The following is a 10,170-nucleotide window of genomic DNA, read 5'->3' as shown; positions in this document are numbered from 1 at the left end:
GGTGTGCCCAGTCCCAGGTTATGGTACATAATGTACAGAGCCCAGGCTAGCTTGTATGAGTTTGGTGATAATTGAACTGGAGCCACATCATACCATTTCAAAATTTTCTTGATGTATGGATGCAAGGGCGCGCCCACACCCAAGGAAATTAATTTTGGTGTAAGCACCATTCTAGGGATCCTTTGGTTCCCAATGTTGAAGATGTGCGGACTCATGGTTTGAAGAGGGCGCGCCCAGATGCCCTCCATGTCATAGTATTTCATGTGCCATTGGATTTCCCAGTCAGTTGCAGTAGAGTCAAGAGCTACACAGGCTAGCTTACCTTTTTTTTTCCTTCTGGCATTTTTCTCTACCTCGGTTAGAGCACCAAGCCTGGCCCAGTCATAATCCACTTCAACATCTGAAGGTGCCCAATGTTCCTGGGGGGAATCTGATTTTTGGGGGGACACAGGATATGTCTCGGGGTCAGAAACCCTCCTTTCAAATTTGCTTACACTAAGAGGGGATGCGTCCTGAGAAGGAGCCGCGCCTTGGGAAGCTGACGCGTCCTGAGAATGGGATGTGTCCTCATTTAAAACAGCTATTCCTTGGGGCTGTTGGCTGGTGGTAGGTATAATCTCATCATTTGTCCAATCTTCGATGGCAGACCTAGCATGGAGAATTGGAGTTCTTTTCCGTTTGAATTCTTTATTTTTCATTCTAGAGCTTATGGGGACATGATACATGGAGTCAGAACTGGAATCAGACATTATAGAGCTTCTTGATTTGAGGGAACCGAAGACACGTCTTTCTGCTCTAAGGAAGGAACTCGTCCTGTGAAATTCAGGAAAATCGGGTTTGAAAGAGATTAAGTGTGGGGAGTAGATCCCAAGGCGTTTATTGAGAACCTTTAATGGATGGAAAGGAGAAGAAGATGATGCGTCCTCCAGCTGCAAAAGAAGGAATAAACATTTGAGGACGCTTCCACAAAAAAAAAGAGAAAAAAGAAAAATGAATGAATGAATTATGATGAAGAAGGAAGATACTAGAGACATTCGAGGACGCGTCCTAAGAATCTATCGTGCGAAATGCACTACGAAGACGCGTCCTAGTAAAGTGTTGCCCCTATGCGACCTTTGGTTAAAACGTACGTCTTAATAAGGGAATATAAAACGTGCTCTGAAGGGTAGACGCGTCATGTATGATTGCAATGCAATGGAATTCTAATCGACTGTTAGTAATTTTGGGAAAATATAATAAAATCTTAGAAACATGCAATTAAAGAATCAAGGAAGCTAAATATGATATATTCACATATACATACAGATATACATACAGATATATGTACAGATAAGCCAAGAACAGTTGAGATAAGCACGAAGCATACGAAAAGTTTTTTACTTATTTTGACGGGGTTATTCGACCAAATGCAGAAATGAAGGATGGTTTTACGTACCTCGTAATTTGGGGGTTTGATTAAGCTGAGAAAATCGGGAAATGGCTTGATAGATCGCCGGATTTTTGGACCTTGAAACTCCTGCTTAAAAGGGCGGCGATGGTGGTTGTTGAGGAAAGGGTAAAGTGATGATGGAGGTTCCCTTTTTGGGTATTTATAGAAGAAAAGATGGCTGACGTGGAGGACAGCTGTGTGCCACGGGTATCCAGTGAAAGCAAGACGCGTCCTCAGCATTTGACGCGTCCTATTTTTGTGAGCCAAATTTTGTTGCTCGGATTCAAGGATAAAAATTCCAATTTTTTTTAACTGCAAATGGAATTTGGGGGGTAGTTGTTATACCCAAAATTTGGCATTGAATTGACTCGTGTCAAATGCGGATTACGTGCGGTCAAACCCGGTGTTGTGTTGTAGGAGGTTATGACGCGTCCAGGCATACAGGACGCGCCTACTTGTAAGAAGATATGTTATAGTCTGGTAGTGAGGGAGCATGAGAGTGCATGATCAGGGAAGGACGCGCCCAAGCTATGAGGACGCGTCAATCATGGTGAAAGTACCTTGCCAGTGTGATCTTGTGGAAATGGAAGTTGGAGGACGCGCATGACCCTACCAGGACGCGTCTTGTTTTTTGTGGCATGACGTAAGGGGTGGTTGATGAAGAAACAAGATTGGTTTTATAAAGGAGAGGATGCGCCCAGATAGAGAGGACGCGTCCTGTGGTTGGTCAATATGCTTTTGATAGTGATTTCAGGACAAAGCTTGCATGAAGAAGAGCAATGGAGGTTATTTTTACTAATGTATTTGTTGCAGGTACTCTTTGAAGAATTCCCTCCTTGAGACGGTCAAGGAGGGGGATGTCCGTGAAAAGCTTGAAGGCCTCCAGGGGTATGCCTGATGATTGAAGGCCTCCTCCTGTATTCAACAGGTGTCCTCGTTGGAGATGCGGGGTTAACTTTGGTGTGTGCTTTGGGAACTCTATTCTTGTATTCAACGGGTGTCCTCGTTGGAGAACTTTGGAGTTATCCTGCACTTTACACCCAAGAGCTTGGGATCACCTGTCCTGTTATCTGGTGGGTTATTCTCATTCGGGGGACAGGGATGCGTCCGGCACTTGGGGTGAACCGTGGCTATACCTGCGTCCGTACATCAAGGGAGATAGCTGTAGCGGAGTGTTGTCCTTACGCAGGGAGATGCACTATCCGTGAAGTCCTGCGATTACGGACGAGCCTTAGGCCTTCGCGGTTGGGCCTCATAGTTGGACATTCCTAAAGCTAGCGGAAGACAGACTTTGGATGGGCTTCTACTGGACCTAGGAATAAGAAGTCTAAGCCCATTAGATTTCTTATTCTACGAGAACTACGTCAGGCTTGATCCCTATATAAAGGGTACGTAGGCACATTGAGAGGGTAAGAAGTTGAGAGCTGATAAGAGAGTCACTACTTACTCTGATCAATATCAGCCTAAAACAACCACAAACCACCATATACCGCTTAATTTTCCGGCAAAGAACCACCGTCACAGATCTTAGTTCTGGCGAGAAATCTCAATCTTTGTTGTTACCAGATTCCTTCGTCAACAGTCCCTATCGTGTTGAGGGCTTCCGGTTGTCAGAGCAGGTATTGATGTTTTTGAGTGAGCAAGCGCTTAACCAGAGAGTTGTAAAGATGCAATGGGTTATCTGTCGGTTCCAAGCCGGGATCGACTATGTATATTTAATATTATTTTGGGGTTGTAAGTTATATTTTATGATTGGTAGTTGTAATCTTATCTCATACTTAATCCTGTTTGATCCCGTTAGTAGTTAATCAGCGTTTATGCTTATTTAATTATTAGATTAAAGGTGTGTGGGTCCTCATTTCCTAACCCCGAGATTGAGGGCGTCGCAGATCCAACCTTAAAAATGTTAATATTTATATATTTTAGTGATAGAATAAAAAATTTAGAAAAAAATTAATGTATTTGGTTTGGTATTTTAATAGTCAACTAGTAGTTTGACCAGTATTTCTTACTAGTGTTAGTCCAATATCGATGTTTTGATTTTTTAAAAAGTAGTTATGAATGATCCCACCTTATAGATGTCAACATCTATATATTTCAGTGATATAATAAAAAAATAAAAAAATAACAAATAAATTATAATTTAACATAATTCTAAATTTCACCGCACACTCTTGTGAATGGAATTTATCATAAAATCGATCAAAATCATGATTTTGTTTTTTTTATTAAAATAATGAGTTATAAAAATGAATTATAAAATTCTAATATTTTAAAAAAAAAGTTTAGCAAATAACAATATTTTTTACAGAAATTATCCGGATTTTAATTTTCATAACATAAAATACGTAATATAATAACTGATTTTATAAATTGACACTCCCAAATTCAACTGACTGCAGTCGTATTTAGCCTGGCCAAATCAGCGATCCACGTGATTTAGATCCAACGTGTCAAATTTAAGCACTAAAAACAATCTAACGGTTGGTATTATATTTTATACAAAAACTAAAAAATAATATTTTATAACTTAAACCTCCCCCATCAGTCCCTCTAAATATCGATACTGGACTAACACTAGTAAGAAGTATTGGTGAAACTACTAGTTCATTGTTAAAATAGCAAATCAAATATATTTATTTTTTTCTAAATTTTCTATTATATCACTAAAATATATAAATATTGACATCTGTAAGGTTGGATCGTTCGTAAATATTTTTTAAAGAATGAAAACATGGTATTAGACTAACGCTAGTAACAATTACTAGTCAAACTAATAGCTGACTGTTAAAATATCAAATCGAATATATTTATTTATTTCTAAAAAATTTATTGTATCACTAAAATATATAAATATTGACATCTATAACGTTGGATCATTCATAAACATTTTTAAAAAAATCGAAATATCGATATTGGACTAACACCGATAAGAAATACTAGTGAAACTACTAGTTCATTGTAAAAATAGCAAATCAAATACATTTATTTTTTTCTAAATTATTTTTCATATCACCAAAATATATAGATATTGACATCTCTAAGGTTGGATCGTTCATAAACAATTTTTAAAGAGCGTAAACATGGTATTAGACTAACAATAGTAACAATTACTGGTCAAACTACTAGTTGACTGTTAAAATAGCAAATCAAATACATTTATTTTTTTCTAACTTTTATTATATCTCTAAAATATATAGATATTGACATCTGTAAGGTTGGATAATTTATAAACATTTTTAAAAAAATCGAAACATTGATATTGGATTAACACTAGTAAGAAGCACATGTCAAAGTACTATTTGACTGTTAAAATAGTAAAATAAATATATTTATTTTTTCCTAAATTTTTTTATCATATCAGTAAAATTTATAGATATTAACATCTATAAGGTTGGATCTCTTATAAACATTTTTTAAAAAACCGAAACATCGATATTGGACTAACATTAGTAAGAAGTACTGATCAAACTACTAGTTGATTGTTAAAATATCAAACCAAATATATTTATTTTTTTCAAAAAAAAATTATTGTATCAGTAAAACATATAAATATTGACATTTGTAAGATTGGATCAATAATAAATATTTTTTTTAAAATCGAAACATCGATATTAGACTAACACTAGTAAGAAGTACTGGTCAATGTCAAACTACTAGTTTACTGTTAAAATAGCAAATCAAATACATTTAATTTTTTTTAAAACTTTTATTATATCACTAAAATATATAGATATTGACATCTGTATGGTTGGATCATTCATAAATATTTTTTAAAAAATCGAAATATCGATATTGGACTAACACTAGTAAGAAGTACTGGCCAAAGTATTATTTGACTATTAAAACGGTAAAATAAATACATTTATTTTTTCCTAAATAAATAAATTCTGAAAATAATAAATATAACTGAATGCAATTATAATAGACACATACAATTGTTTTTACAAAAATTATAATTTTCAGAAAGGCAGGAAACTTCCCCTCACTTTTGTAGTTAATTTCCCGCCATTTCAAAATATTAAATTTGACCGAAATCGGTTGAATTTAGAAATGGCAAAACAAATGGTTGGCAGTAAAGTCCCCCCATTTTTTGGTACGGCTAAATTCGACCGGATGCGGTTGAATTTAGAAGTACGGTTAAATTCAATCACATATCATCAAATTTGTTGATAAATTCGACCGCCTAAATATGAATGTATATAAATACGACCGCATGCGGTTGAATTTAGCCGTGTCTTTTAAATTCAACCGAAAACGGTTGAATTCGGTTGAATTTGATGTCGGTTATATTTGTACGGTTGTATTTAGCCTTATTTTCTTGTAGTGAACCATTATCTCATCAGGTTACCAAACCCAATCTGGGATACAACTCCAGGATCGAATCCTGGCTACGGTTTTTCTTCTTTTTTTAAAAAAAAAAAAGCACGGGGCTATGGTTTGAAGAAAAATGTGGAAAATCTAATATCAATCAAATCTTAAAATCCCAATAGCTCTTTTAGGGTTTTCATTGAGATGGTGATTTTGGCAGCTAAATTAATATATGGAGTTGCTTTGGTGCATCACTGTCACTGGTAACAAAATCCCCACTTTTTTTAAATTTTAAAGATTTTTAGTAATTTTCCTAAAGATTGTTACTCCATGTTTTTGGTTTGAATTTGATCAAGCTCAGTGTAATTTGTAATGTTTTATGCTGCTTTTTTTGAAATTTTTTGAAATATAAACAACTGGGAGAAACATCCTAGAAAAAAAAATGTAAATAAATGAGAGGGATAGAGGGAGTATTATTTATTTAATATTTAATAATTTATATACTATTACCGCATCAGGGCCCAAACGGGCTTTGACCGGGCCGGGCTTTTCAGGCTTTGACTTTGACCGGGCCGGGCCGGACCGGACCGGGCTTTCCGAAAATTTCAAAGCCCGTTTGGGCCCTCGAGGCGGGCCTAACCGGGCTTTTTTTCGGGCCGGATCAGATCGGGCCGGACTTTTTTCAAATTTAAATCAGATCTAGTATTATTAGAGATTCCGAAGAATACATGTGTTAGCAACTAGATCATCGTAAAAATGTATTAGTTTACATGGAATATTTTAGGAAAACATTACTTCGTTAAAAACATTTAAGTTCGGCAAAAAATAAACATGTTTATATGATATATTTTATCATTGTTATGATAACAATGATAACAATGATATCATTGTTATGATAACAATGATATCCAAATATTCATGACAATGATATCCAAATATATATAGTATACTTATTATATATTCTTTCGTTATTTATGCAACGAAGTATATAAATAATATTATTAATCACAAATATGTAAATATATATGTGTTTAAAGTATTATTTATATGTATAGTAAATGTGAATTTATAAATATATAAGAAAATATATTAGAATAATCAGATTATAACCGAGTTTTTTCGGGTTTTTAATCGGGCCGGGCCGGGCCGAAGCCCGGGTTTTTAACCGGGCCGGGCCGGGCCGGGCTTTGCCTAAAAATATAGGGCCCGTCGAGGCCCGAAGCCCGGGCCGGGACCGGGCCGGGCTTTGACCGGGCCGGGCTTGACCGGGTTTTGACCGGATCGGGCCGGGCCAGATTTTCGGGATCGGGATTTTTGTGCATCTCTAGTCTGGGATACGAATCCTGGCTACAGTTTTTTTTTCTTTTTTTTTTTAAAAAACACGGGGCTATGGTTTGAAGAAAAACGTGGAAAATCTAATATCAATCGAATCCTAAAATCCTAAAAGCTCTTTTAGGGTTTTCATTAAGATGGTGATTTTGGCAGCTAAATTAATATATGGGGTTGCTTTGGAGCCTCTTCTGTTTACACCCTGGTAAGAAAATCCCCACTTTTTAAAATTTTCAAGATTTTTAGTATTTTTCTTAAAGATTGTTACTTTTTACTTTTATGTTTTTTGGGTTTGAATTTGATTAAGCTCAGTGTAATTTTTAATGTTTTATGCTGCATTTTTTATATTTTTATCTGATATTTCTGTTGTGCTGATTGATGTAAGTTTTAAATTTAGGGTGAAAAGCAATGGTGTTATGAGGTGTTTGAAAGTTAGAAACTTTGGTTCATGGATTCCTGTTAGGTGCATTCCTAAGAATTCTCCGAAACCTCGATTACCTTTAGCTCCTAACCCACCCTAGTATGATTTTGAGTAGCAGAATAAGCTATGTTACTCGGACTCTTCATTTTACCTCCGGACTCTTCATTTTACCTCCGAGTACCCGTGTCGGACACTCGACACTTACATGGACACTCGGACTCAAACACTTATTTTAAGCCAAAAACATGTATATTTTTCAAAATGTTGCCGAGTCCGATACCTGGACACGTGTTCATGTCGGACACTTCTAGCCGAGTCCGAGTAACATAGAGAATAAGCACACTTGTTTAGACCTAAATGTGGGTAGGACCAAAAGTTCGAATAGTAAAGGGGGTTTCAGAAAGAGATTTGCACCAAAGAAACCTCCCAAACCTGAAATTTCGAGAAGTTTGGTTACACCTGTAAATGACTTTCATCACATATCTAGGCACGGAAGTTTAGAGTCGGATGTATTAAGTCTAGAGTCACTGGATGGTGGAAATATAATGGTGAGAAGCTTTGGTAGTTTGGACTTAATGATGAAACAGGTGAATTCCCTCGGGCTAAATTAACTTTTAAAATTTTATTTTATATATATATTGAACTATCTAGGAAGTTGTACGCTTACTACTCTGAATTTGAGGGGCTTAAACATACAATAAAATGTATGTACTGAGTCTGAGATACTTTGTGAATACATAGAAGTGGATGAAGAACTTGGTGACTTTGATAGTCCGGAAGATACAGAGTTGGTACATGAAAATACAGGGAAAGAAGCTAGTTGGAAATTTTGTTTCAGTACAGCAAAAGTAACCAAGATGCGGAGAATTTGGCAGTTGGATTCCTTTCCAGGAGGTTAGGGTATTCTGAAGAGCCTATTTAACTTAACGCAGCCCTAGAATGATAGTTTCTGCATAGTTTGTTGTTTTGCCACTCTGAAATGGGAAATATGCACTATTATTAGTTACGAAGTCTAAATGTGTATTTTAATTTATATATTCTCATGTTAATTCTTTATTTGTTATCTTTGTCATGCTTCTTTATCTACAGAGCATTAACAATGGTTGAGCTTAGAAAGAAATTGATTGCAAACAGATATCCTCTTCATGTTGTCGATGGAATGATAACTAAATTCCAGATCAGGTGGGTAGCAAATGTTAATATACAACTTTTTATGTTATTTGGCCACCAACTTTTGATCTCCAGGGAAGAGGGAGGTGATTACTGCTTGACGAACTTTGTCTGTTTTGGCTATCGGTTGTTTACTTGTTAGTTTCTTCTGCACATGGTTTACCAAGCATCCTGATTGACAAACTCGTGCCAGAGAAGAAGTTGGGGAGTCATGGCACGCCTGATTTTTGACAACCTGAACCAACTCAAAGTTGTAAGTAGTAACATTTCTATCACCATATACACAAAATTTTGATACAAATTCAGATGTGAATTGTTACGTTAATTATGAGCAGGTGACTGATTTTGCACGAGGTTTTAAGATTATATCCACCGGGAGATTTACTGACTCGAATGGTAGACGAGGAGACTACATTAGGAGGACTAACCTTACCTGCGGGAGCGGAAATTTCTCTGCCGATCTTGCTTCTTAACTGTATGACCAAAAATTTTTGGGTGAGGACGCACACGAGTTTAATCCAGAAAGATTTGCAGCAGGAGTGCCCATTGCAACAAAAAATAATCTGGCAGCATATTTTCCATTCGGATATGGACCAAGAATATGTATTGGACAAAATTTCGCAATGCTGGAAGCTAAACTAGCTCTTGCTACCATTTTACAACACTTCTCATTCGAGCTTTCCCCCTCCTACATCCATGCCCCGACTGCGTCGTAACTCTTCAACCACTAACAACAATGCTGAATGAATGTTAAATACCGTGCCCGTTTCGAAAATCTTTTAAAATAAGTAAAATACATAAGTAATTTATAGTGATAAGTAGGTGAAATACTTATAAGTAGGTGTAATTTATAGTAATTTATAAGTGTTTGGATAATTACTTATATGTCACATTTCTTTTTACTTAAATGAAGTAAAATTAATAATTTTAAAATACAAATATCTTAATTCGTAAATTTTAAATTTAAATAACATTTACAAACATATATTTCAAAATTAAAATTTATAAAATAACAAAAAATCTAAATAAGTTAAGAAAAAATATGGCATCACTAGTATTCAACTTATCAGTTTATAAATTTTAAATTCAGCTTATAAATTGGGTCGACAAACACTCGTCAATAAATATTTGCAGGCTTATAAGTCAATAAGTCACTTATTTAACATCACCTAAACGGGCCCAGTCTTAAACTATAGTTAATATGATTTGGTCAAAAACTTATGCATTGTACGAGTAGAATAATAAACATCGTCGCAATATATTTTTAAAAAAATTGGCCGTTTTCACGACTTTTTTTTACATGTGGTGCGATCTATTTTCGAAAAATCTATCATGATCACACAAATATAACTTTATTTGATAAAAAATTCTCAATTTACCATTTGTCTTCCTTATATAACAAATCTATACTATATATATCTATACTATACTATAATAGCCGGAATAGAGATAATTTGGTTCAACGGTTTGGTTCAACGATAATTTCCTAATTTTGATTATTACAAAAATA

General features: G+C 35.4%; 1 long non-coding RNA gene across 2 annotated transcripts; it reads left to right on the top strand.

Annotated features, from left to right (window-relative positions):
* The first annotated feature begins 7,138 nt into the window (after positions 1-7,138).
* Positions 7,139-9,498, top strand: LOC141710601 (uncharacterized). 2 transcript variants are annotated; one of them, XR_012570972.1, is made up of 3 exons: positions 7,139-7,274; positions 8,580-8,913; positions 8,996-9,498. It is a non-coding gene; the product is annotated as an uncharacterized LOC141710601 (long non-coding RNA). The 2 variants fall into 2 exon arrangements; XR_012570971.1 differs by lacking the exon at positions 7,139-7,274 and adding an exon at positions 7,355-8,384.
* Positions 9,499-10,170: the final 672 nt, after the last annotated feature.

Source organism: Apium graveolens, chromosome 3 (assembly GCF_009905375.1).
Source record: "Apium graveolens cultivar Ventura chromosome 3, ASM990537v1, whole genome shotgun sequence".
In the NCBI taxonomy this organism is placed as follows: domain Eukaryota; kingdom Viridiplantae; phylum Streptophyta; class Magnoliopsida; order Apiales; family Apiaceae; genus Apium; species Apium graveolens.
This window is presented reverse-complemented; position numbering and strand designations above follow the sequence as displayed.